At 39.4% G+C, this 27,752-nt stretch overlaps 2 long non-coding RNA genes across 3 annotated transcripts; one reads left to right on the forward strand and one right to left on the reverse strand.

Moving 5' to 3' along the window:
* Positions 1–537: 537 nt before the first annotated feature.
* Positions 538–27,412, reverse strand: LOC122558439 (uncharacterized). Its single transcript, XR_006314142.2, has 3 exons — positions 24,207–27,412; positions 2,319–2,436; positions 538–979 (listed from the first exon to the last, which is right to left on the reverse strand). It is a non-coding gene; the product is annotated as an uncharacterized LOC122558439 (long non-coding RNA).
* LOC148147341 (uncharacterized) lies at positions 13,287–22,939 on the forward strand. 2 transcript variants are annotated; one of them, XR_015759960.1, is made up of 5 exons: positions 13,287–14,433; positions 14,738–14,799; positions 15,770–15,895; positions 18,293–18,366; positions 22,599–22,939. It is a non-coding gene; the product is annotated as an uncharacterized LOC148147341 (long non-coding RNA). The 2 variants fall into 2 exon arrangements; XR_015759959.1 differs by having other exon boundaries at positions 13,287–14,799.
* Positions 27,413–27,752: the final 340 nt, after the last annotated feature.

Below are 27,752 nucleotides of genomic sequence, written 5' to 3' on the forward strand. Positions count from 1 at the left end.
AGCTAAGTGATCTTGAGAAATTTTATTGCCAAAATGTCTGGCTTCCTTTTGGTGTCAATCAGAAAGAATCCAAGCTGCTGCATCTTGTCTAACTGAAAGTATGTCTTGTTCCTCTATTATAATCTTAGCTTTTCAGTCACTTCCATTTGGTTCTAGTTTCACTCCAAGAAATGACGCCTCAGTGTCATTGACATCTAATTAATGGATTTTGCTACAAATGAAAGACTATCTCTTCAGTTATTCTGTAAAGGCCACTTGCTGTGGCACACAGCTTGGAAATGATCATTCTTTTTGTAAAAGTGCTATTTGGCCTGTTTGAGAGAGCAATGTTTGTGCTTGTGTTATCCCACCACACCAATTACAGTTAGCTGGGTTGGATTATGGGTACTTATCCTGTCTCCCCTTCTTTTGCTTTTAAATTGAATGGAGTATGTTCAGTCATTTAGTTCAGGGATATGGGTCTCCCAGTTTCCTGAATCACATTGATTTTTGCTACCTGGCCTCAGCTGGTTTACTTAGTTGAAATGCCTTTATTAGATTTAAATCATCTCTCAATTACAAATGTAACAAAGTGTCAAAGCTCAGGTAAAAAGTTTTATTAACAGGATTAATTATTTATTAAGCAGCCATATTCACTCCACACGTCCATACAGTTTATTTATAAATCTATCAATGATTTCCCATTGCAGTTGAATCTACATGTTAAATTTAGTCAGCTCAGCAATTGTATACTTTTGAAAGTTGAAGATGGCATCAAATGTTTTTATTACTTCATTATGCATGATGCTTTTATTGTGGACCCCCTCTCTGGCGATCATACCATCTGTATAGGCACCCATTCCATACAATACTGTACAGACCTGCTTACTTGTCAACTTCACAGTAAGGCCGCCCAATGCAGTGCAATATTGGATAAATCTTCAGCATCAATCCACCAGATTTCTGCTTGATTGGGACTTGGGACAAACTGGAAGCTTTTCTGTAATGATAGAGAAATTCTCATTTTCTGTCATGTGTTGACACCATGTAATATTATTAGTTTAAGTGTGCTAATACAGATTATTTGAGGAAAAGACTAACTTTAGCAAGAAACATCTGAATGTGGCTTTATCTTGCCAAGAGAGTCTACAAGAAAGCAAGATCATGTGATATTGCATGACATCACTGCAGCATGGTACCAGTTACAATTACCCCTTATACTACAAAATATAGCCTTCCAGAATGTTATTTCAGGATAAGGAGTTTTTAAAACCAAACTCTATTGGGCTTCAGCCACTTGAGTAGTGAAATGTGGCTAATTAGTTGATGTTGAGAATTGTCCATCTGCTTTTATTTCTCCTTTGTATGGAAATAATTCTGCCACACTGGTGACAAACTATATAGAAAGCACATGTTGTAAAAGTGACTGCCCAGAATATTTTGGCTTCAGCTTCCCATTGTGTTTTGGCCCCTTTGTACTGTACTGAGTTGATAGGATTCAGTTCCTTTAACAGCTTCTTGACGGGCTCTTTTAACATTATTGATTGGTCTAATGAGAGCACAAGGAACACCAGATACTTATAGTACTCAAGGGATGTCTGATCCTACTATTTGAGGTTTTGTTTTGGCCTGACAGTTTATTAGGTGGTAGGCCTGAGCTTGAATCTTGCAAAGGTTGATGTTCAAGTCTGGAAGTATGTTGCAAATACTGAGTCAGTTAAAGGTCCTGAAATCTTTCAAACTTTTCTTTCCAGCTATCAACAGGACTTTTTATACCAAACATTGCACTTCAAAATTATCTTACATCATACCTTCAGAAATTCAACTGATATATGGTTGTGGACTCATTACTTTCACAGTCAAATCATATTGAAGAACTTTCCATAGAATTTAGAGTCATAGAGATGTACAGCATGGAAATACGCCCTTTGGTCCAACCCGTCTATGCCGACCAGATATCCCAACCTAATCTAGTCCGACCTGCCAGCACTCGGCCCATATCCCTCCAAACCCTTCCTATTCATATACCCATCCCAATGCCTCTTAAATGTTGCAATTGTACCAGCCTCCACCACTTCCTCTACTTTTATATATTAAGCATGTGTTAGCAAAGAAGGAACAGTCTAATTTTGACTAAGATTTCAATTGAGTGTTAAATTATATCACACATAAGTTGGCTTGTTCAGTAGATTTCTTCTCTAAGCATGCTCTAACCAGTAATGGAACCAAACAGGAATCAAAGCAATCATGATACTCATCTCAATCCAATCTCTTTGAAGTCCATCAATTCTAATTCAGGACATAATCAAAAAAGGCTACAAATAATTTATTCACTTCACCTTTAAATCACTTGTACATCCATCCTCTGGTAGTTATTCAATGTCTTCTCATTCAGGAATGCTTCCATTTGGGTGGATGTAATTATTAGCTTAACAGTTCTGTTTTCAAATTCCCCATCTGAGAAAAAAAAAACAATGCTTTCTCTGCATCTGTTTACAAAGTAATCTATGGATTCTATACACTAAGTGACATGAATTCTAATTGATAAACATAAAAGTTTCATCTGATTCTGTATTGGTCGTCAAAAGTGGTCTCTATCTTTTAGCTACGGGATCACTTAGATCTTGAGCTGTTAATCCTGATGTATGGAGTCTGTGCAGACCTCCATTTACTTACTAAGTATAGCTTAATAGTTTCCTTTTCTTTATTGGACATACACAATTGAAGAAACCATTGCTCTGAATGAAGTTTATATATTTTGAATTATTTTGTTAGGCGATCTGCTGTGTTCCAATGTAACTGAGACTGTTTTGTGGACATTTTGACAATCTTGCCTTTCATTTTTCCTTGCCTGCTAACAAGGCATCACAAACCCCAATCAATTGCCTTTTTCAAAGGAGTTGACTGGCCATTCACTCTAGATTTGTTTACTTATGAGCAAGCTATGACGCTGTAACAAATAAAGTTATTGACCAGTGTTTTCTGGACTTTAGCATGATTTTAAAAGACTGTTAACTTTGTTTCACCTGTGGATTAAAAAGATAAAGTTGTCAGTCTCACCAGACCATAAGGCTGTTCTCTCATTAGAGAAGCATGACTGATGGTATAACTGGAGGGACATCACATGTCAGGTGTGGGGAGAGGTTGAGAAGAGCCCTTCATAATTACTTTAGCCAGTGTAGGAATTGAACACACAGTTAACATCACTTGACATTGCAAATCAGCCATCCAACCAATTGAGCTAAACCGATATGTAACCTGTAGATTAATTTATTTACACTTCAAGTGAAGTGGGTCTGCAAATTTAGCATTTTTTATGGTTTGTCACCATATTAAATGACAATAGTTTCAAAATAAAATCAGAAATCAATTGATTGACTCCATGTGTTTTACTGTTTAAAACAAGCTAAACTATAAGTTATGAAGCAGACATTACAACAACCAACTGATTTTTATGCATGCAGCCCCACAGCAGACTAACTACCAGGCAGAGAGTTACAACGTTGTATGTATGTAGCACATGGAGTCCTTAAAGAGGACCTCTCTTCAAGGCAAGGTACAAATCCAACAGTGACTAACAATACAAATAGTTCTGGCATCTCCAGGGATTAAAGATTAGTCTCCCAAATATTACTGTGAATATCATGGCACGGTGGCTCAGTGGTTAGCACTGCTGCCCCACTGCCAGGGACCTGGGTTCAATTCCAGCCTTGGGCGACTGTGTAGAGTTTGCACATTCTCCCCATGTCAGTGTAGGTTTCCTCAGGCTCTCCTGTTTCCTCTCAGTCCAAAGATGTGCAGGTTATGTGAATTCCTTGCTAAGTTGCCCATAAAGTCTACACATCTAGAGATGTGTAGGTTAGGGGTAAAGATGTAGAGTAATGGGGAATGGGTTTGGGTGGGATACTCTTCAGAGGGTTGGTGTGGACTTGTTGGGCCAAAGGGCCTGTTTCCACACAGTAGGGATTTGAAGATCATTACTATGGAAAGGACACTCTGGTCATGGCACAACATTTGCATTGGGTACCAGGGTTTCCAAATACATAGGATGTAGAATGTTAGCCAGTTTACATTCAAATTGTAAGTATACAACTGAGCAGATAAGTATAGCTTCTGGGAACTTCTGATACCTGCCTGGAATATGTGCTCCACAAAGATTGCGGAGTGTTGGGGTTTTTTTCCCCTTAATTTTTAATAAAGGCATTGTTTCCATACATTATTAAAGTCCAGAATGAATTTACATTCTTGGTTTATGTTGAATGTGTTGTGATGCTTCAAGATGAATGCATTGAAAACACAGGTAAACATACTTACATTCTTTCAGCTACGTAAGTGTTTTCCTTACTTGTTCTCATATTTTCACCTCCTAAGCCTTCTCCATCTGTGCAGCTTACATCCTCTGCTTTTCCATGAGGCTGCTCTCTGCTCTATGGCCTGCCCCTTTTCCTCTTTGTTGCACATCATCCAGCAGGAGCTCCTGGTGTTATCAGTCAATAATTTAGTCTTCCCAACTCTCCTACCGTAAATCTTCCTATGACACACTTATGAAAACTGTACAAGAACTATTGGCTGTAGCCGACAAAATCATTTCACCACATTCAGAAATGCACTGCCCCTTAAGGGAAAGCAGCAGTGTTTTAATAGGCTCCCTGAAAAGGAACTTAATGAGAATGAGAGGTTAACCTTACAAAGTTCAGCAACAGTTTCCATCTCAGGTACACCTGGACTGCAGCTGGCTACACCTCTTCCTTTGCTCATATTGTAATTTAGGGGTTATCTAACTTTCTTTCACATTCTGGGAGTAGAAAATCAATAATTCAAATGTTTAACAAAGACAGAAATTGCTGGGAAAAGTCAGCAGGTCTGGCAACACCTGTGGAGAGAAATCAGAGTTAATATTTCAGGTCTAGCGACCCTTCCTCAGAACCAGTTCAGACTCAAAACATTAACAGATTTCCCTCCACAGATGCTATCAGCTCTGCTCAACTGTTCCAGCAACCTCCGCTTTTGCTTCTGATTTCCAGTACCCACAGTTCTTTTGTCTTTTTTTAAAAAATGTTCACGCTGCTTGGTGTCATATAGATTATTGATGTGGGCTGAATAAAATTAATGAGAAACTATATTCATACAGACATTAAAACACATTATAAATGAGTAAGCATAGGTCAGCAATTAAAATAAAATCCAAAGTACATTGCAATTTAGTTTTAAATTTTTAAACAGTGAGATTAGCTCCATGAATCTCTAAGTGAAACTCTGTGTGGAGTGTGAGCCAAGCAAATATGGCATTCTCTGTGAATCCATGGTTGCTTGAGCATGGGAGGTTAGCCTCCAGTAATGGTCTTAATTGCACATTTTACTTGTGGACACGAGTTCCAATTTTGTTGCTTGCAGCTTGAAGAAAGCTAGGTGAGAAAGAAAAAAAACTGGAAAAACAAAACTCCAGGCAGCAAAGACAAAAGAAAATTTTATATGTTTGAGGGTGTAAGTCAAAATAATAGCAGAGTTTACTTCCTGTAATGGCAGCTGTTGAATGGTACCTCTGGATCACAACTATGCTTGCTAACCTGTACACGTACATTTTTCTTTAACTTTGTCAAGTCAGATTAAGTTTGCAATAAGCAGCATTAACCTTTATTTAGGGCTCAAATTAAATCACTGAGGATGTTGAGAATACTCACATCTTTTCTGAAAAGTACACACTGCTTTTTCTTTGGGGAATGAAATACAACTTAGTACATCTGTTTTTTTTCTTGGTCGTTGTTCTAATCACAGAAACAAGGAAAATGAAAAATTTGCATTTGCATAGTGCCTTTCACAACTACCAGATATTACAAAGTATTTTCCAACTGATAAGGTACTTTTGAAGCATAGTCTCCTGTTGTACTGTAAGGAATGCCACATCCAATTCACACACAGTAAGCTCGCACAAAAATCAATGGCAAATAATCTGTTTTATTGATTGAGACAAATTTAGCCAGGATTGGAGGGACATACTCTTCTTCAAAACAGTGATGTGGAATTCTCTACCTGAGGGGGTGGAGTGGGAGGCAGAGATAGGACTTTGATTTACTGCCTCACCCTCAGTGATGCACTGAAGTGTCAGGTTTGATTTTTTTTGTTTTGTGAATTAGTTTCTGGAAGGAAAACTTCCAACCTTATGACTCCACAAGTGCTACCAAACAAACCACATGGCAGACATGGAAATGCAAACACGACCAATGTGTAGGAAGATACTTTGATCATTTACACAGGAGCAATAGGTAGAATTGACTTTTTGTCAAATATTCTCAAAGAACATGACAGAGGAATCAGGGCTCGGGACTTAATATCCAAGGATACATGTCCTAGCGACAGAACAGGCCCATGGGTGCAGGGTGGGGGTTGTCTTGTTAGTAAGAATTGAAAATAAATTATTACCAAGAAGTGATAGAGTCAGAAGGCATAGAATCTTTGTGGGTGGAGTTGATGATACACAGGAAAAAACAAAGACCCTGATGGGAGTTACGTACAGGTCTCCTAGCAGTAGTCAAGATGTGGGGAAGAAAATAAATCAAAAGGAGAAAAGGCATGTAGAAAGGCACTGTAACAATAATCATGGGGTCTTCAATATGCAGGCGGACTGAAAACAATCAATTGAGCAGAAGATCTCAGGAAAAGAAATTCATGGAATGTCTACAAGATGGTTATTTGGAGCTGCTTCTGATAGAGGCCACTAAGGAGTAAGCAGTTCTGGATTTGCTAGCGTGTAATGAAGCAGACTCGATTAGGGAGACAAAAAGGTAAAGGAACCCCTAGGTTCTAGGTTGCAGTGAACATAACGTGATAGAATTCACCCTGCAGTTTGAGATGGAGAAGCTGGATTCAGAGAAAATAGCATTACGATTATGTAAAGAGAGGCACAGCAGATGTTCATACCAAGAGGAGGATGAGGCAACCATGGATGGCAAGGGAAGTCAGGGACAGCATAAAACCAAAACAAAAAGCATACACTATGGTGAACTTTGTTGGGAAGCAGAGGATGGGAAAGCCTTTAAAAATCAGCAGAGAATAACTTAAAAAATGGAAGTGCAGAAGAATATAAAGGTGAGAATAAACTAATTAGTAATATAAAAAGAAGTTTGCAAAATTTTTAAGATGTCGGAAAAGGTAAGAGGCAAGAGTGGACATTAGAACTCTAGAAAATGAGGCTGGTGATGTAGTAATATGGAACAAAGAAATGGCAGAGGAACTGAATATGTACTTGGCAGACACCAGCAGCATGCAAGAACTTCAGAGTCAGGGGGCAGAGGTGGGTGTAGTAGCAATCACGGAGGAGAAGGTGCTGGGGAAGCTGAAAGGCCTGCAGGTGGGTATATCACCTAGATCAGATGGGCTACACTGCAGAATATTGAAGGAAATAGCTGAGGAGTTTGTAGAGGCATCGGTGGTCACCTTTTAGGAATCATTGGAGTCAGGGAGAATTCCAGAGGACTGGAAAATGGCTGATCTCTGTTTTTAACAAGGGAGGGAGGCAGAAGACTGGAAACTATAGTCTGATTAGCCTGACCTCAATCATTTGTAAGATTTTAGAGTCCATTGAGGATTAGATTGTAGAGTATTTGGAAATGCATGGTAAAATAGGGCTGAGTCAGCATACGGCTTTATCAAGGGGAGGTTTGACAAATCTGTCAAAATTCTTTGAGGTGGTAATAAACAAGTTAGACAAAGGAGAGCCAGAAAGTCTTTGACAAGGTGCCACACAGGCAGCTAAATAATATTAGCAAGACCATGGTGATAGGGTCAGGTATTGGCATGGAGAGAGGATTGGCTGACTGGCAGAAGGCAGAGAGTGGGATAAAGGGGCCTTCTTCCTGATGGCAGCCAGTGACTAATGGAGTTCTCCAGTGATCCTTGTTGCTCAGATTGCAAATTATATAAAAATAGATGGTGGGGCAGGTAGTGTAGAAGTAGAGAGGCTGAGAAGGATTTGTGACAGGTTAGAAGAGTGGGCAAAGTGGCAGCAGATGGGATACAATGTGGGAAAGTGTGAGGTGATGCACTTTGGTCAGAAGATTAGAGGTGAAGGCTATTTCATAAACAGGGAAAGGCTTTGGAAATCTGAAGCACAAAAGGACTTAGTCCTAGTTTAGGGTTCTGTTCAGGTTAACATGCAGATGTAGTTGTCAGAGAGGAAGGCAAATGCAATTTTTGTATTAATTTCAAGTGGACTAGAATACAAGAATAGGGGTGTACTGCTGAAATGTAGAAGGCTCTGGTCAGACTGCATTTGGAACATCGTGAGCATTTATGTTCCCCATAGCAAAATATGTGCTGGTGTTGGAAAGAGTCCAAAGAATTTTACAAGAATGATCCTGGGAATTAAGGACTTGGCAAATGAGGAATGGTTGAGGACTTTGCATCTGTACTTAGAGTTAAGGAGGATGGGGGGGTGGGGGTGGGGAAGCAGATTGAAACTTAGAATACAGAGAGGCCAGATAGAATGGACATGGGGAACATGTTTCCTCTAGTTAAAAATCACAATGCCAGGTTAGAGTCCAACAGGTTTAATTGCAAGCACTAGCTTTCAGAGTGCTGCTCCTTCATCAGGTGGTTGAGGACATGGTATTGTGTGATTTTTACTTTTGTACATCCCAGTCCAACACCGGCATGTCCAAATCATGTTTCCTCTAATATTAGAGGTTAGAACCAGAGGGCACAGCCCCAGAGGCAAGGGACGATACTTTAGAACTGAGATAAGGAGGAATCTCTTCAGCCATAAGATGGCCAAGTCATTGAGTGTATTTAAGACAAAGAGAGAGGTTCTTGATTAGTAAGGGTATCAAGGGTTATAGGGAAAAGGCAGGAGAATAGAGCAGACTTGACAAGTCAAATGGTCTAATTCTGTTCCTACATCTTATGGTCTATCCAGTCTGGGTACCCTCTCCAAGTTAGCACTACAAATTCCCCAATGTCCAATGGGGACCTGCAGCTTGTCAGCATCCAATGGGGAATGTTATATTCAGACAACTAATTAGATACATCCAAGGTGAGCTTTTATTCAGACAGCACAAGTGGATGCAAACAAAATAAGTAAAAGCTGAAATTCACTCTGACAATGTCAACCAGTTGGTGACATTATGACCAAGTGCTATTTAACATTCCATGATGGTCCATTGCACCCAGCTCTTGTCCTCTGGAAACGGCTGTTTGTTAGGTCCTGTTTGCCTCGTAGTGCTTGATGCACTTGACTCTGTCATACACAAGGAGAGCTTCCTACTCCCCAACATTCTCATTCTCTTCCTCAGAAGTCTGCTCCCACTCGCCCGTCCTCAGTGCCTATCACATGGCCTTGTTGCCAGCTTCAGTTGTACAGAGGGCAATACAGGATGATGTAGCAAATTCTGCAGGCTCCCCCCACCCCCACCAAGACTGATCCAAAACAATAGAAATGCATCTTCAGCAGCTGCTCCAACATATTCCTCATTGAAGAACAGACAACTTCTGCTCTCCGCATACGTTAGGGGGTTGTGCAATATGTCCTCAGTTGTTGGTCACTGTGGGTAATCCTTATTTCCCAGTAGTCAGCATTGCAAGGTCCATGAGTGCTTCAGGATATAGGAGTTATAGTAACTGCCAGGGTATTGGGCACAATGGACACATAGGTAATGGTAGCAGGTGATCATAGATCATTTCAACATTAAATCAAATGAACCCCTTGTTGTTGATGAATTCTGTAGTGTTGTGATACAAACCTCTCACTGAAGTGTGTGAAGTCAATGGCACCTTATGCCTGGGGAACCCAGCTATGTTCCAGGAACCTACTGCCTGGACATCAGCACTGACCTTCTCTCAGGGCACAAAATGAACCAGTGTGGCCTTGCCCACATGGTGTTTATCACTGTCCTCATGCATTGTGACTGCCCAACTGAGAGATCTCACATAGGTCCTGCCACTCCCTGGAATGAGCCAGTCTCATTGAAGTCCAAAGTGGTTTCCACCTACACAGCCAACAGGAGAGGATGGCCTCCCATTCCTGTAGCCCTCAGGTCATTCTCACACATTTGGCACAGCTTGGTCACAGTGTCTTGGGTCATATGGAGCCTGTGCCTACACTGTCCCACCCCATTCTCATCCTCAGGGAATGGAGTCGGAGCAAAGACCTCTGATCCTCCCACGGACTGACATGCCCAAAGGGGCCCCTGAGGCTGTGATTTCTCCCTAAATAGGGTGATCCTCAGCCTCTGCTGCTGCTCCTGGGATTGCCATCAGCCTTGCTCTCCTACAACTGCTTTAGTCTTCTCAGGAAGGCTGCCACAGCAATTAACATTCCATGAGCAGCTGGGTGCAGGACCCTTGCTGAAAGTGAGCACTGTTGGCAACATAAGGAGCAGAACAGATTCTTTGCTGCAAGAGCAGGCAATGGTGGCAATTCTTGCCAGTGAGGGCTACACAGTGATGATTTGGAGATGCCAGTGTTGGACTGGAGTGTAGAAAGTTAAAAATCACAACACCAGGTTACAGTCCAACAGGTTTAATTGGAAGCAAATGTTTAAATGGATGCTCCTTCATCAGGCGCTTTGAAAGCTAGTGCTTCCAATTAAACCTGTCAGAATATAATCTGGTGTGGTGTGATTTTTAACTTTATACACGTAGTGAGACATACAGTACTCCGAAACCTCAGGCAGTGTCACTATCCTTCATTCAGCTGAGTCTCAGCATGTACATTAAGTGGTGAAGGTGCAGTACCAGCTAACTAACCAACACATTACATTTAAAAAAAGGGAATGTCTGCACTTTAGCTTCCTTCCATTCCCGGACCCACATCAATTGTTTAACCTTTCATTGCATTCAGTGGAGTTCATTTAAATAATTAATGACAGAGGATAACATGATGGTCTCCACCTCCCTCTGCACTCTGGAAAGTTGTCTTTGGCCATTATTGGCCTCTTTATAAGTCATTACTTTCAAGTTTAATGTCATTGATACACCAACGGTCGATTTGCAGGGACCAATAGCATGGTATTAATTGCCTCTGTCTGCATTGCAAATGGATGAAGAAGGGATTGCAAATTAAATGTAGCTGCACATTGCAAATGCATGCTTCACGTATTTACCCCTTCAACATCCAGTAAAGAAGGAATCTGCACTTTCACCATCAAGTGGACACTGACTCTGCCCACTCTAGGCATTGGCCCAGATGTTTTCCAGTTGCAGTCAGCATCTAGTGAATGGCAAGTGATGGCAGGAAATGTAGTTCGTGGTGGGCACCTTCAGCACTGACTGAGCTCCACCTGGTTGCCAAGAGATCCCCTAATGACCCTTTTCAACTGATACTACCCGGAAAGTGTATTTCCACCACTCCTCTATCCCTCCCCAAGTGGGGCCCCATAACATTGAAAGTTCTCTCCAACTGTCCTCCCCTCTCTCTGTGCTCCCCTTGGAGACCAGTCATAGTCACTGCCAGTAACCATCCAACAGCCTACAAGTTGAAGTTATTAGGAGATCACTCTGGCTTCCATGCTGAGAGCATCAGTATCAAGGTTGCTCATGCTGGGTTGCAGAACGGGAAGCTATATTTTGGTGGTGAGATGTGTACCTAATAAGATTATTCACATACTGTAATTCCACACACAAAATATGCAACTCACCACTTTCACAAGAATCTCATCATACTGCCTGGAATGGTCTCAGTTGCAGCAAGTTTGTCCCAACATTGAGATAAGCCTCACAGGACTTCTCACCTAGTTCTGGCACAAATCTCAATTTGGCCCACTGTAAGATTCCACCAAAATTGGCTTTTTGGCTTGTCAGCAACAATTGTTAGTAGCAAAAATCCTCATGTTGATACAACAGCATAACATGAAGCATCTGCTTACCTGTTACTCAAACTATTGAGATACCCTTCCAAGATAATATGAAGTAGTCTGAGCTCTTTTCTGGACCAAGAGAATCCTTGTCTAAACAAATATTAAGACTAAAATCAATCACTTTCCTTGGGAGAGCTTTTTAATAGCTGCTTGTGTTTTATATAAGAATTAGAAATGATCTATCTCATTAAGATAGTTGACCTATTGGTCACACTTAGCAGCTGTACCTCACTTAGTCCCATTTCCTCGCTTACTCAGCTGGAAAACTTAAAATATTTGCTGTCACCATGATGAGACCTTCTGGTATTGTATTCGAAATTGCAGCTTCCAACAGCAAAACATCAACAGCTGTGCTGGACTGAACATCATTGATGACCACCCCTTCTCCCTCACTCATTGCTGCATTAAGTCACGTCACAAGCACAGTAAAAGACAATACAATGCAACAAGTGCCAGTCAGATGAAGGGGGCTACTATTTATTCAAAGACTTGCTGTAGTATAATTAGGACCCTGATATCCTCTGAGAGAGAAATAATTAAAATTTTGGTGTAAATAGCTAATTAGGTCCAGCTGCACAAGTTTAACTTCTTTAGCATGAGAGCAAAGCATCAATCCTAATATTTCGATTGATTTAATTAAGGGAAAAGGATTAATTTCTAAAAGGCCTGAAGGAACTCATTAGAAAACAGTCATTGCTTCATCAAACTATATATCACTGCTGTGTCAAATTAATGAAATTGTTTGCATCCAGGAAAAATTACAGTCAGCTGTCAGTGAGGTTGAGAGCTCTTCATCTCACAGTGTAATAACGGCATAATATTCCTATACCCATGAAGTATTCAGAGGGAACAAAAACAATGCGGCAAGATCACAAGGCAACTGTCTCCCAAAATTGGGAGACCAAAATGGAAATTGAGCTGAGAACTTAAAAATTAGGGATTACTTGATCAATTAAAATTAATTTAAGGAAGATAAGTAAAGAAGGCAGCTGATGAGGAAAGGGGTGATAAATTGATTTAAATAGACCTTGCTTGTCAGGCAGTGATTGAAAATTTGAGACTGAGAGAAAGTCTATGCCAAGGATTATTGTTAGTCACATTTATGTTCTTCTGACTTGTGGCTATTGTGAATATTGAGGAAACTTGAGAATTTGATTTTGTTTTTAAAATATGCAGTGTGTATTTTGCGGTATTTCAGATACAGTCACTCTTGCAAACCTAGCATTGTGTACAAATCACAAGTCAAACAGCCAACTTGACTGAATGACTTGTAATCTACCTGAGAACAGTCTATCTGGTATAGCATAGATCTCCAGTATGTGGGTGAAGTAGACTTTTATTGGCTTTCCTATTCTGCCCTCTAGCTGCCAAATGTGTAAATGACTGGAACTGCCGCAGGAGTCAATGGTGTTGAAAATAATTTAATATTTAATCCTTCTGCCCTCTAGGCTCCTATTCCAAGGTTTGGGAAGATCTCAGTTGTGATGTTAGAACTGCAATGCAACACTTGATCCTCCAACCACAAAGGGAAGTTTATTTAAGACATATTTAGAGGATGCCATGAAGCTGTTTGCTGCCAATATCTCTTGACAGACCCAATAGAGTATTGATTCCTGGCCTTGCTATTTGAGAAACATCTGTTTCTGTCTTTGCAATATCCACGTTCTTCTTCCTCATTTGTAGGTGGCATATTATTTGACACTCCTTTCTCAAATTCACTTCTCGGATACAACAGATTACTAGGATCCATTTTGTAGCTTTTGTTGGAAAATCCTGTAATTAGGTTCTTCCATCATCACCTTGGAAAAGGATTGTGAATATACATTGGGATCCTTAAACAAACATAGTAAGAGCTTTCTATCTCGATGATTGCAAATTCCATCATTTTAGATGCAGCATTTATGAAAACACTTAACATATAAGTTGGTGGAGAGAGGACAGTGAGTCTATATCAATTCATAATTCACTCATTCCATGAGATTTCAGCTTAAATTCTTGAGTACACTTCTATGTGAAAAATTAAACCAAGTTTTATCAGCAAACATCACATTTTTAGGTGACACAACCAACTTTTTTAGTCAGCAACTTCAATTTTTATCACAACATTATTGTGATAGAATGTCTCATGGTGATGTTGACACTGCTCTATATAGAGAGAATGTATGATTGAACAAGATTATACAAAATTTAATATAGGTTAATTATCTTTCGAAGGTTAAAATACCAGTTTTAATACTTTAAGTGCCTACATGTCAACTCTTTGGCTTTTTAAAGATACAACAGATCCTTAAATTGCCCATGGTGCAATAAGAAATAAAATATTAAAACATTTCCACATCAGATCAAATCCTTATTTAAGATCTTGTTCTGAACAGTTTTGCATTATCTTCAGCAGGTCTACAAAGAAGCCAACCTTTGAAGAACAACAGCATTTAACTGCATTAATACCAACTCATTTTGCTCTAGGAGGGTTGCTTTGGTATGAAAAGCCAATGTTTATGCCCAGGCAGGAAGAAAAATTACACCCAATCCTGACTCAGACATCAGTTTAGAGTATTCACAGGTTCATACAGAAAATTGCCACATAAGACTACTGCATGTGAAGGTATGACTAACCAGGTTTTTTGAGGGGGATGGGGGACTGAGGGTTTGTATACTGAATAGCAAGAAGGGGAATGAGATTTCGGAGATGTGTTTTTGTCACTCCCTAGGGAGCAAACTTACTGTTACTGGCATAAATTATTTCAACAAAACTTGAAAATGTTTGCACAACTAAAATTGATTTGGTATCCATAGTCTGTTCTATCGTACACACCATTATTTGATTTCTTTAAGGAAAACAGCAAACAATGATATCACTCTTTCTCTATTTTTTGCATGACATTTTTTCCCTTGCCTGAGATGAATAGATACGAGTTTGGTGCCGTAATTCTGAAGGGATACCAATTGCTCATGACTTCTCGAACAACAGGTACATTATTTTGGCCTTGCTAATTACTTTGCCTCATTTTGACTGACAACCTCATTAACCTGGCATCCTGCATGCTAATGGGGTTAAAAAACTGTACTGTTCCCTGCTGTTTGGACCAAGTATTTTCTCTACCCATTATGATTATAACTTTTTTTTAAAAAGCTATTTAAATACCATTCCAAAAAGACTGAAAGGGAGATTTTGGTAATATTAATTTCTAAGGTACCTGTTTCTGGTGTGAATTATAATATTATTGTCCAACAAATGTGTAATACATTTTTATGGGATGTTGATCATTCCCTTAGGATATGAAAGAAGCAGAAACATCATCAATATCTGTACAGAAATTTTAGAGTTCTGCAGAGCAAGGTTATTCTTAAAGAAGGAGAACCTGTAAACTGTTCAAACAAAAACAATGTTGCCTCCAGTGTGAATCACCAGACTGCCTTCTGTCTCTGAATGGAGGAGTATCTGTTCTCTCCTGAAATCCTGGTCCATTTCCATTATTACTGCCAATACCCATGTTCTTTCTGATACCACCTTGAAAATTTTACAATTGACATTGATAGATTTTTGTCAGAAAACATATTAAGTCTTCTTGAAACCTAAGGCAATAAATAGGGGTGGGATATAGATCATTTACTCATTAAATATACATAAAAACAATTGAGGGACTGAAAGGCTATCTCCTGATCCCATATTCCAGTGCTCAGGAATCTGAATTTGATGCCAGGCTATACTTCCTTTTTACTCTACTGTCAACAAAGTTCCTTAGTTGAAATGAATGTGGTTACAATTCAATAAAGGCAAAATACTGTGATTGCTGGAAACCTGAGACCAGCAGAGAGACTGCTGGTGAAAACATCTGTGCTCAAAGAATCAATGGTATACCTGTTTGACTCTCAATGGTATGGTTCTGAAAAACGGTCATATAAATCTCAAAAAGTTAATTCTGTTTCTCTCTCCACAGATGCTGCCAATTCTGCTGAGTTTCTCTACCATTCCTTGTGGTTACAATTCAGCAGCTTGTAATTTCAAAGTAGGGGAAGTGCAAGAGCTCTGGCTGAGTTTGGGATTACACTATTCGGGGCCAATGGTAAGTATTCAGTGTCCATCATGCTTATACATAGTGGCATGGGCATTCCACATCAGCAGGTCTGAGATTGGTCATGAATGAGTTGCATGGTATTGGTGAGGAAGGATTTATGCCCTGCTGCACAAAGCATATCTTATGTTTGTTAAGTATATGAATGTTAATGAGATCCTTGTCCCACAATATAGTGCCAGAATCTTTGGAATCCAAGATGTTGTAACATCTGGAGTATTTAATTCTGTTATGACCAATCCCCAATTGGATTCCTCAGTATATTCCAGTTCCAGACATGATATTCCAAATTGTTATTATCCCAGGTGAGCACAGATGAACTGCCTTCCCATCTTTGTTGATCTGTCCCTTGGTTGGTCACAACAAGAGCAAATTAATTTACGTTTTAAAATGAGCCAATGTAATTAGGCTTTCTTGGGTCAACAAATGAATGAGTTTACTAGTTTCTAAACATGAGAAGATATAATAAGACATTGTGCATACATTAGAAACTAGAAATGAGTTAGAAATGAAGGTGAATGTTTTAAAAATATATAAAAGTCTGTGTCTCAGTTTTGTGAAAAGTAAATGGAAAGATTTTGCTGCAGTCAGAGTAGAAGCATGTCTTTTCTTTTATACCTGCAGATTAGAGACGTTTAATGGCTATCCTCAAACAGTGTCCTTCACAGCACTTCAATCCACTCATGCAAATAAATGAAGGATTACAGTTGGTTATTAACTACTGTTTCATATATTCCAGGAAAGACAAAACACAACATGTCTGCAGCAGACAGTTTTCTGTTGAATTAAGGGGAGGTAGTCAGCACCTTATTAACATTACAGTCACAGGAGATCACAGTCCAGGTCACTTTTGACTTGTTCCTTTCACTTTGAAAGGTTGCTGTTTGAAGTTCCTTGGGTCTCTTCAGATATCAAGGATTCTTCTTCAGATATCAAGGGCCAAAGGGCCAATACTGTGCTGTACTGTTCTATATCCATTGAATTTATATCCACTGTCATCTTTTGGCTGTATGTCCTCAAGCAGTGACGTATAGAAACAGAATAGGAATAAATACCAGATGAGAGGCAGTGACTAGTGGAGTACTGAGCCTGACTATTTACAATATCTATAATGTGATTTGGATGAGGGAACCAAATGCAATGTTTGGAAGTTTGCTGATGCCACAAAACTAGGTGGGATTGAGAGTTATGAGGAGGATGCATTTTAGGGCAATCTAGACAAATTAAATATGTGGGCAAACACATGGCAAATGCAATTTGTGTTGATAAATGTGAAGTTATACACTTCAATGTGAAAAAGAGAAAGACAGAGTATCATTTAAGTAGTACTGTATTGGGAAATGTGGAATACAAAAGGATTTGGATGTCATTGTATGCTAATCAGCGAAAGTTGACAGATAGGTGCAACCACTAATTAAGAACGCAAATGGTTTGTTGGCCTTCAATGTATGAAGATTTCAGTTCAGATGTACAGATGACTTACTGCAGTTATACAAGGCTTTGATAAGATCAGACTTGGAGTATCTAATTGGTGATAAACTTGCTATAGAGTGAGTGCAGTGAATGTTCACTAGGCTAATACCAGAATTGGCAGCATCGTCCTAAAACGGAAGATTCGTTCAATCAGGCCTGTATTCAGTAAAGCTTAGAAGGATGAGAGGGGATCCAACTGAAATATATAAAATCCTAACTGGGCAGGACAGACTAGAAACTAAGACAGAGTCTTGAACCAGGGGCCACAGTCTCAAGATATGTGCAAAATCATTTAGAACAGAAAGTGAAAGCATTTCTTCACTCGGAGTGATCAATCTGTGGAATTTGCTGCCACAAAAGGCAGAATTAACTGATTATATTGAAGAAGGAGATTTTTTGTTTTAGAAATCAAAAGCATTCAGTAGAGAAAATGGGGATATGACATGGAGATAGAGGTCAACCCTGAGCACATTGAAAGGTAGAACAGGCTCAAAGGTCCTAATAACTCCCTCCCATTCCTAGTTTCTATATTTCTTTATATAATGCCCACATTATAATTGAAAATTCAATATGTACAGATGCACTGGAAGATTCTGGTCCATGTCATGATAATTGCATAGACTAACTTAATGCCTGGGACTTCCATTTGAAAGAAAACAACCTTATATAGCAAGGAGCCTTTGTTTCAAAATGGCAGCGGAAGCCACCTAACCTGTAAATTGACTCAATTCCACAGGGAATTGCAAAATGGAAGTAAAAAGAACATTGCTAATAGGGCTGAAGATACTCTGTCAAAGCACTGAGTTTAGTTAATAACCTTCTCGAGGTGTGCATAATCTCTTCCTGCCTTGATGGAGGACAGATCATTAAAGGACTGAAACACTAATAATCAATCACCTTTGGCTGTCACGACAGGTCACTGGACACAAGGGATTCATTGACTGTCACTGGTGAAGACAACCGTTTAACTGTAGAGCTTCTAACAACAGGTAACTGAGACTCCTACTACCTGATGGAACTTCTACCATTCAGTTTGCATGCCAATCACATGACGAAAGTCACTTTTCTGACAAATTTTGAAAACAACAGGAAAGCTGTTTTTTAGATAGGAACATCTAGGAGTGACTGCAGATAATATAACAACATCTCTCTTTCATTCTGGAAATCAAGTCTGATACCCTATCTCTATTGCATTTTGGAAGGATAGAAACTTTGAGTGCCATGGTATCCAAGATGAAAAGGGATCGAGTGCAGTTTCAGAAAAACTCCTTACTTTTCTTTTCATAGAATCCCCATAGTGTAGAAACATGCTATTTGGCCCTTCAAATCTACACAGATACTCCAAGGACTATCGCACCCAAACCCACCAGTCTACCCTGCCCCTTGGCTAACCAAGCACGTCCTATGCATCTCTAGACATTATGGGAAATTTAGCATGACCTAACCTACACATCTTTGGACTGTGGGAGGAAACTGGAATACCCAGAGGAAACCCACGCAGACACAGGGAGAATGTGTAAACTCCACACGGACAGTCATCCAAGAGTGGAATGGAACCCGGGTCCCTAGTGCTGTGAGGCAGCAGTGCTAACCATTAACTCCATGGCACACACCACAACACCACCAGAACTTTAACGTCTCTGAATTAATCAAAACATATAATTCTTTTTACCTGTGAACTTTACCCTTTATTTTCCTAGCTCCTGCTTCTAACGTGTTCTGGTTTTGCATGCTAGCATGTATGTGCATATCATGGATGTGGGATTTGTTTTATCTTTCTAATAATCCTAATAATTTACATGAGTAGGGTTTTACAATTAAAAATAACTCCTCATTTTTGTTATTCTAAGATATGGCTGACTTGTTTCATCATAGCTTTGCATCGTCTAGTTCATAATGAATCGGAAAAAGTCCTATCTTTTTATAACAGAAGTCAAACTGTTTGTAACCGACCTCATGGTGGAGGGAAAAGGATTTAATTCCTTCCTTTTGAACTTGGCTGTAGCAGTAAATAAGGGCGCTGGGTTATTGGACTATTCAGCTATGTTGATCCTGGCTCCTGCATTGTAATTCATCAAACAAATGTCGAGTCAGTTATTTCAACATTTCTTTCAAAGTGCTGTTGAGTTTCTGCACAGAAAGCTGTGCACAACCTCTTATAGATGCATCCCAAGTGTCATTTATGCATTGGGGTTATGTGATTAGGCATTCCAGACTCTACTGCTAGGTTCTGAAGAAATAACAGCTGTGTAAAATAATGTAAGTATCTGCTGCTTGTCATATGTAGCCTTACCCTGCAATGAGTTCTGTGTTATCAAACAAATGATGAAGAGAATCTGTCTCAGCCTGTGACAGAAGAGGAGCCTTGCTCTCAGGCATGTATAGAATTTTTCTGGAAGAAGAACTGGAATTTTGCAGTAGCATATTGTTGTCAAGATGTCCCAAAACACTTCACAGCCAAGGAGTTTATCATTTTGTATTAGTAATAGTGACAGCCACTTTTACAGAAAGTGAGGCCCAACAAAGAGCAAACAGTGTGGTTGAGCAGTAGACTATTTTTTGGTTGTGATGGTTGAGACAAGCATATACTTTGAAGAAAGCACAAGATCTTTTATGCCCAGCTGATCAGACAGTCAAGGCCTCAGTCTAACAACTCTCTCAAGAGATTTTTTTTATATTTCAAAAATATACTTCATTCATAAAAATTATTTTTATATCTATACAATTGGTGAAGTCATACATACATATACATTCCATTTCTTTACATACAGAGATCGGAATTAATCATTTGTGTATACAAGTCTGTACATTGACTATCCAGATATTCTGCTGAGGCGTCAGTGGAGCCCAACTACTGGGTGGGCCCCCTGTTCTTCCTAGGCAGGTAGACGTTACACGGTGGTCTTTCCCCACCGTGTCTTGGCGGCAGTTGCCCCAAGCTTCAGCTTGTCCCTCAGCACATCGTCCTGCACCTTGGAATGTGCCAGTCCGTAACACTCAATCGGGGTCAACTCCTTCAGCTGGAAGATCAACAGGTTTCGGACAGACCAAAGACCATCTTTCACCAAGTTGATGATCCTCCAGGCACAGTTGATATTCGTCTCGGTGTGCGTCCCAGGGAACAGACTGTAGAGCACGGAGTCCCGCGTCACAGAGCTGCTCGGATGAACCTTGACAAACACTTCTCCAGGCTTTTTTTTGCATAGGCACATTCCAGAAGGAGGTGTGTGACACTCTCATCCCCTCCATAGCTGCTTCGAGGGCAGCGTGCTGTGGAGCTGAGAGTCCGGGCATGCGGAAAGGATCTCACCGGCAGAGCTCTTCTCACCACCAGCCAAGCCATGTCTTAGTGCTTTATTGAAAGTTCTGGTGATGAGGCATTCTGCCAAATGACTTTGACTCTCCAGGAGATGGCACATCAACCCTTCCTCAGCACCGCTCGCACATATCAGCCCTGTTTATCTTCTCAGGAGCATAGTGATGCAGTTCCCCGTTTTAGTCATATTTGCAATTGTTACAAACTAATGCTGCATCCTTGAAAGGTTCAATGCCCTGAATTTGTTAGCATTTCAACCTCCACAACAGTAAAGGTTTAAGAGTGACTAATAACTCATTAAGAGCTATTCACAACAGACAATGTGTTCTTCTGCTTTTACATTATAAATTTACGTCTGTAAACCCAGCATCAACTTTGCAACATAAAGACGGCATGTGAAGCACTGGCTGAACCATTAAATCTGAACAAAGCATTCCTGCACATAATTCTTCAGCGGCCTTTGTGGCTGGCATAGAAAATACTTCCATCTTGTACATACCATTGCTTGCTGCAGCACTGAGTTCAAATTCCACCTGAGATAAAAGTGTAATCATCCTCCCATTTCGACTGAAAAGGAGACTGGATATTGAGGCGACACATTGCTATTTGTGAATACTACACTAAATGTGGCATCTATTTTTATTCCAAAATGTTTAATGCTTTTTTAAAATGACTTTGGTGTTTATAACATAGAATTGCTAAGTAAGATATTAATTTTCACGTTTTATTGCATTCTGTTAGCATCTTAATTAGTTACAGAAGAAAGCAAATCCTTTCATCTGCTTTGACAATACAACCTAACTTCAAGCTTTACATAAAATTAAAACAAGGAACTGCAGATGCTGGAGACCTGAACCAAAAACAGAAACGGCTGGCAAAACTCAGCAGGTCTGGCAGCACCTGTGGGAAGAAAGCAGAACTGAGACACAACAGAAGGGCCTGTGCCCGAAACGTCAAATCTCCTGTTCCCTGGATGCTGCCTGACCTGCTGTGCTGTTCCAGCAATAAAGTTTCAACTTTGATCTCCAGCATCTGCAGACCTCACTTTCTCCTCCTACACAACAGAAGAGTGAACTGAATGCCACAATTCAGATAAATGTGGTCATTTTAAGAGATGCTATCATTCTAAATCTGCAAGTGACAAAAATAAACAATAGCCAAATTTAAAATAAGTTCCAACAAGTAGGAGAATCAAAACAAGAAACATTGGACATCCTGGGAGAGATCAATGACTCAGACAGTAAATTTTTTTTAGATTCCCTACAGTATGGAAGTGGGCCCTTCGGCCCAACAAGTCCACACCAACCCTCCAAAGAGTAACCCACCCAGACCCATTTCCCTCTGACTAATGCACCCAACACTATGGGCAATTTTAGAATGATCAATTCACCTGACCTGCATATCTTTGGACTGTTGGAGGAAACCCATGTAGACAGAGAGAGAATGTGCAAACTCCACACAGATGGTCACCCAAGGCTGGAATTGAACCTGGGTTCCTGGCACTGTGAGGCAGCAGTGCTAACCACTGAGCCACCATACCTCCCCACGGAGTTATTAAAGAAAAAAAAAAGTCTTGATATAAATTAGACACTGTGCAAGGTGTGGTACCTTATCTGATCAGTTGAAATGGTTAAAACAGATCAAGTTAAACTTTCTTCAATCAAGTAGCAAGTTGCAGGAAGAACAAGTTTGAAAGTCAAAAGTGAACTCATGGCAAGATTAAAGTGTAAATGCACAAAAATAACAGAATCACCTCAGAATCAGAATTTATATTTTACAGAATCCTAAAGATTCACTTCTCGCCCATCAGCATGCTCAAGATTAAGGGTGATCATTGAAAAGACTGAGTTGCTAAAGGTGATAGCAATACAGAGTTTAAAAAATAATTTCCTCATTTACTTTCAGGACTGAATAATCTGAAAAATTAGTACCACATTACGTGGCAGCCATATCTACAAGTGGATTATGTGAAGGAATTGAAAGAGTACAGCAACAAATGGTAATTTCAGCAATCGCAGTACACACTAAGTTGTTCTCAGGTATGGTCACTGTTCCTCAGCCAAATAGGAATGTCTGAATCTGCACAGATCTTCTTACAACTTCAGCTTAGCAACATTGACAAAGAGCATACTGTTCACCAAATCAGATACAAGCCATGAATTCTAACAAGAATCATTAGACCAGAAGTCAAGATTGTTAACCACTCTTATAACATTATTCAGGAGGTATTGTTTTATTTCACTGCCATTTGGAATAGCAACAGCACCTAATATACTCAGAAGAGCAAGTCTAATACAATCCAAGGTAGGAAGGAATAGTGTGCCATATGGATGATCTCCTCATACATGGTTCAGCAAAAACACAATTTTAGAGTTAGAGACGTTCTGAAAACATTAGAGAAAACAGGCTCAATACTAAATGACAAGTGTGAATTTGTGAAACACATAATTAAATTATTAGATCATATATTGTAAACTATAAGCATAAGGTTTGATACATGGAAAATGAATGTGATCAGAGAATCTCCTCAAACAAAGAAAATGGCAGAGATGCAAAGATTGTCAGGAATGATCAATCAAGCAGCAAAATTAATTCTTCCCCCACCCCCAGCAATCAATGAGCTGTTGAGACAAGCCCAACAGTGGTGCTGGAAAGTTGATCGAATAAATTATTTTGAAAACATTAACTATGTTTTAACTTCCTCAAAGATACTAGCACATTACAGCCCACCATTACCAACAATAATAGGACTGAATGCATCATCTACATCTTGAGTCAATACTCAATCTTGAGTCAGACTGGTTCTATTTTCAAAGTAGGAATTTATAAAATGTTACATGGATTAACTGCCTGCAGATTGTGTGCTTTTTGAACAAAATAGAATGTATCTGCAATTACAAAAAGCATACAATCTGTAGGCAGTCAATGTAGGCAGTTAATCCATGTAACATTTTATAAATTCCTATTTTGGAAACAGAACCAGTCTAACTCAAGTTTGAGATGCAGACAGACTCTAACATCACACTTTTAATGCATTGTCTGAGCTAAGGTGTCTTTTTTTATATATAAAACCTTAAGTTATCTTGAGAATGTAATTTGAAAGAAGTTCTGGGATTTACATATTAATGAGCTGAAACCTGCAACCCATTCTAAAAGTTGAAAGACTTAACAGAAATCTAGGTTTGTTCAATGTATCGGATCGGTTGCATGCAGGACACTGTGATCTTTTGCTATAAATTCTGTGTCTTATGATCCTGCACCACAACTACCTGATAAAGGAGCAGCGCTCCAAATATAGTATTTTCAAATAAACCTGTTGGACTATAACCTGGTGTTGTATAATTTTTAACTTTGTCTACTCCAGTGCAAAAATAATTGTCTTCCTGTCTTTACCCAAAACATCTTCATCCCACCCCTCCTTTTGTAAGTTCCTTACTTATGACTGATGTATATTTATTTTAACATCCTACAATTTTTTTTGGTGTAGTTGGTAATAAAATTCTGTTGACTCACCCTTGGAGTTGACTTTTCTTCATTTCTGGTCTGGTGAGTGAGTGACTCACAATAGTCCTGACATGGGGGTATCTGACAATGAACAACAATTCACAAATGAGCTATTTACAGAATTTCCGTGGGAACATAGATGCAGGCACATAATAATTTCAGCAAATTACCCACAACCAAATGGTGAAGCAAAAGGAGGAGTCAGACCCATAGTAAAATTTCTGAAGAAGAATAATTGGCTCTATTGAGTCATAGATTGTCACCATTGCAAGATCAATTATTGCCAGAAGAATTATTAATGGGGAGAAGTCCACAAGTGCAGTTTGGAACATTGTCCAAGAAATCAAAACCTCATATTACCGAGGAAGGCCATGATAAAGTGAGACAAGAAGAAGTTCAAAGAGTGAAACACCAGGAACTTCCATCATTGCCGTCAAGCAAGAGAAGTATCAATTCTTCAGCCAGAAAAGCAGTAGAATCCAAGACCTACGGCAAATAAGGAATTGCTGTTAAGGAGATGGAATAGCCAAGATCATTGATGAAATCATCATCAGATGATGTAAGGAGAAACTGTCCTAAGAGAGAACAGTACAAACAGGGTCAAACTACTTTGATCCTGAAGAAGACAGAGGAATCTCTGAAAGCTCCACGCAAGCCCAAGGAAGAGCCACTCAAACAGAGTTAAGGAGGAGTGCAACAGACCATGAACCTCAGATGCCAATATAAATCAGATTGGTGAAAGCTATTAAACTGTCTCTTTGAATCTTCTGGGACCATATTGAAAATAACAAGAAATAAGAATGGGGAAGGGTGAAATGTAGTGTGGTCTAACATGGTTTAACAGCATGAGCCTATGAAATTGTGGTGTAATGATGATGTAACATTATATGACTAAGAGGGAAAGATGCTGGAAATGTGTTGTTCTGATCTCCAGCATCTGCAGACCTCACTTTCTCCTAAGAGGGAAAGATCTCATGGAGGAGAGACTCTGAGCTAGTGTAGATCAATAACTGTATACAATGTTAGTATGTAAATAAGCAGTTGTTATTAAAATGTACCTAAACATTTGACAGACAACAAAAGTCCCTACTGCACCAACCAGAAGATGAAACATTCACTTCAAGCATATTATACATGACTGTCAACTACCATACTCAATACTTGGGAATTGAGTTCATGTCTGTGAAATAGATGCAGCACTAAAGAATTTCTCAGATGTGGCTTTCTTCTTTTGAGGGCTATTTAGACCATTAGACTCTAAGACGATAAGATGTAGGAGCAGAATTAGAGGATTTTTCCCCATTGAGTCAGCTTTGCCACTCAATCCTGGCTGATAAGTTTCGCAATCCCATTTTCCTGCCTTATCCCTGTAACTCTTGACACGGTATTTATTATTAGTGTGGAAATACAAATGTTTATACAACTCCAATCATTTTTTTTTCTATTTTGTTCTGGCTGCAAGCAAACAAAACATTTTGTGTTTGTAGTTTCCAGAATAAACGATGCAGGAGTTTAATAGAATTAATAGTGAATCTCACTTACTGTCACAGCTGTAGTTTGTATTGTAGTTTTGCCAAAGGCTTAACTGAACCTTAAATAAATGTTGGAGGTTTTAAAGAGCAGCTGTAATTTTGTTTCTATTTGGACATTATTTTTTTAAATAGAAACACTTTCAGTTCCTTTCTCTTGGTCAGATTGTTTATATCATGAAAAGCGTGTCATTTATTGGTTGATGAATAATTTATATCAATTTATTTATCTAACACTTGCAACAAAAACAAGCTATCAGTATTCTGTTTTAAAAATAAATTAATAAATAACAGTAGATACTGTGGCTTGATATTAATTTTATGGCACGGACTATCATTTTTGCGAACAACTTTCCACTTTTTCAATTTTTCAGTTCAGGAACTGAAGGTTTCAGCATGAGAAATGCATTTCATAACCTTGATTTATGCAAGCTAAAACTAATTGCTTTCAGCCCAGATTTACATAAGTCAAAAAAAAATTGAAAACAGATCATATACACTACATGGCTGAAAATGTGTTGCTGGAAAGGCGCAGCAGGTCAGGCAGCATCCAAGGAGCAGGAAAATCGACGTTTTGGGCATGAGCCCTTCTTCAGGAAATTGACGATTCGGGCATGAGCCCTTCTTCAGGAGGGCTCCTCATATACACTACATGGCCAATTTCATGATCAAAATTAAAATGGAGCAAGATTGCTGGATTAGCTGCAAACATTCTAAGAGGCTACCTTATTTGAAACAATAAGAACACAAATACAATATCATTTTGAAAGGAGAATGGTAAAAAAAGGGTAGTATTTCTCAATGGGCCAATGTTTAATTTAAGTAATGTTTCTCTTAGCTTTCTAGAGCAGACAGCTAACATGGAGAAGTGGTCAAAACTACCCTGTTCAATGATAAAATATCCTATGGTTTAATGAGGTGTACCGGAGGAGGTGAATCATATTGAACCTGCTTTGTACTGTTTTATTTAAGCTACTGCGTAGCATTCATGGCCAATGAAAGCAGCTGTGAATGAACGGACATTCCCTTTGAACAGTATCAATGTAAGGTTGCACACATTTTGATGATGTCATTTTGACAAAATATGTTATGAATTGCACAATGTAGCCACAACATATTGTAACATTGGAAGAACTGATTAAATCCCTCAAATTTGCATTGCCACAATGTAACCTTGTAATAGAACAAATTACGTGGGTAGAACAATTATGCGATGCTGCATGTATCTGCTGCCTTTTGCAACCCCAAATCAAAGTTGCATCTGAAACACGGGTGTTATGTCCTTCCACATTTGGAGTGGGATTTCAGATGGCTATTATGGTATTGGAATCTGTTAGTCCTGAATACTCAACGTGTAGTGATTAAATTGGAAGATGAAATCACAAGATATTTAAGCATCAAGAAATGATAACAAAAAAGTGATTGAAGAGAAACAAAGTAGACATTTAGAGCATTGTGCATAGTTCTGCTCATATCAGACAAAGGATACAGAGACACTGGAGAAGATGCTAAGACTATTTACACCAGAATAGGGTTGCCAGCTATGACTAAATGTATTCTTGGAGAGATCATGATGATTTGCCCCCACACTCCAGCCATTAGTCAGCCAACACATCCATCCTTGTAACACATTGTCTTTATAAACTATCTGAAAAGTAGCAAAAGGGAAGGAGGTTCTGTGGGGAAAGAACGGAGCACAGTCCACCCAGAGGGTGAAAAAAATGGACCTTGAATAATTGTAGGGTGACTCCTGACAAAAAAGACACAGGGAGTTGGTGTCTAGGGCATGGCTCACGTCTGGGGATGTTGCTGGTGGTTCTAGGTCACAGAGGGTATGCTGACAGTCAGAATGGGCTGTGGTAGGGTGAGAGATAGGAGATCATGGTTGAGAAGAGTACAGTTTCATAGGTGGGGGTTGGGACTTTAAGATAGGTCATGGTGCAGGCAGTTTTGAGGATGCAAAGTTCTGGGTAAGGAGTGACACTAAGACCTGGATGATTGGGTTTCCAGGGGCAAAGGTGGAAAG

The sequence above is a fragment of the Chiloscyllium plagiosum genome, unplaced genomic scaffold, assembly GCF_037043375.1.
Source record: "Chiloscyllium plagiosum isolate Xiang-an unplaced genomic scaffold, Cpla_swu_hap1 HiC_scaffold_17, whole genome shotgun sequence".
Classification (NCBI taxonomy): Eukaryota; Metazoa; Chordata; class Chondrichthyes; order Orectolobiformes; family Hemiscylliidae; genus Chiloscyllium; species Chiloscyllium plagiosum.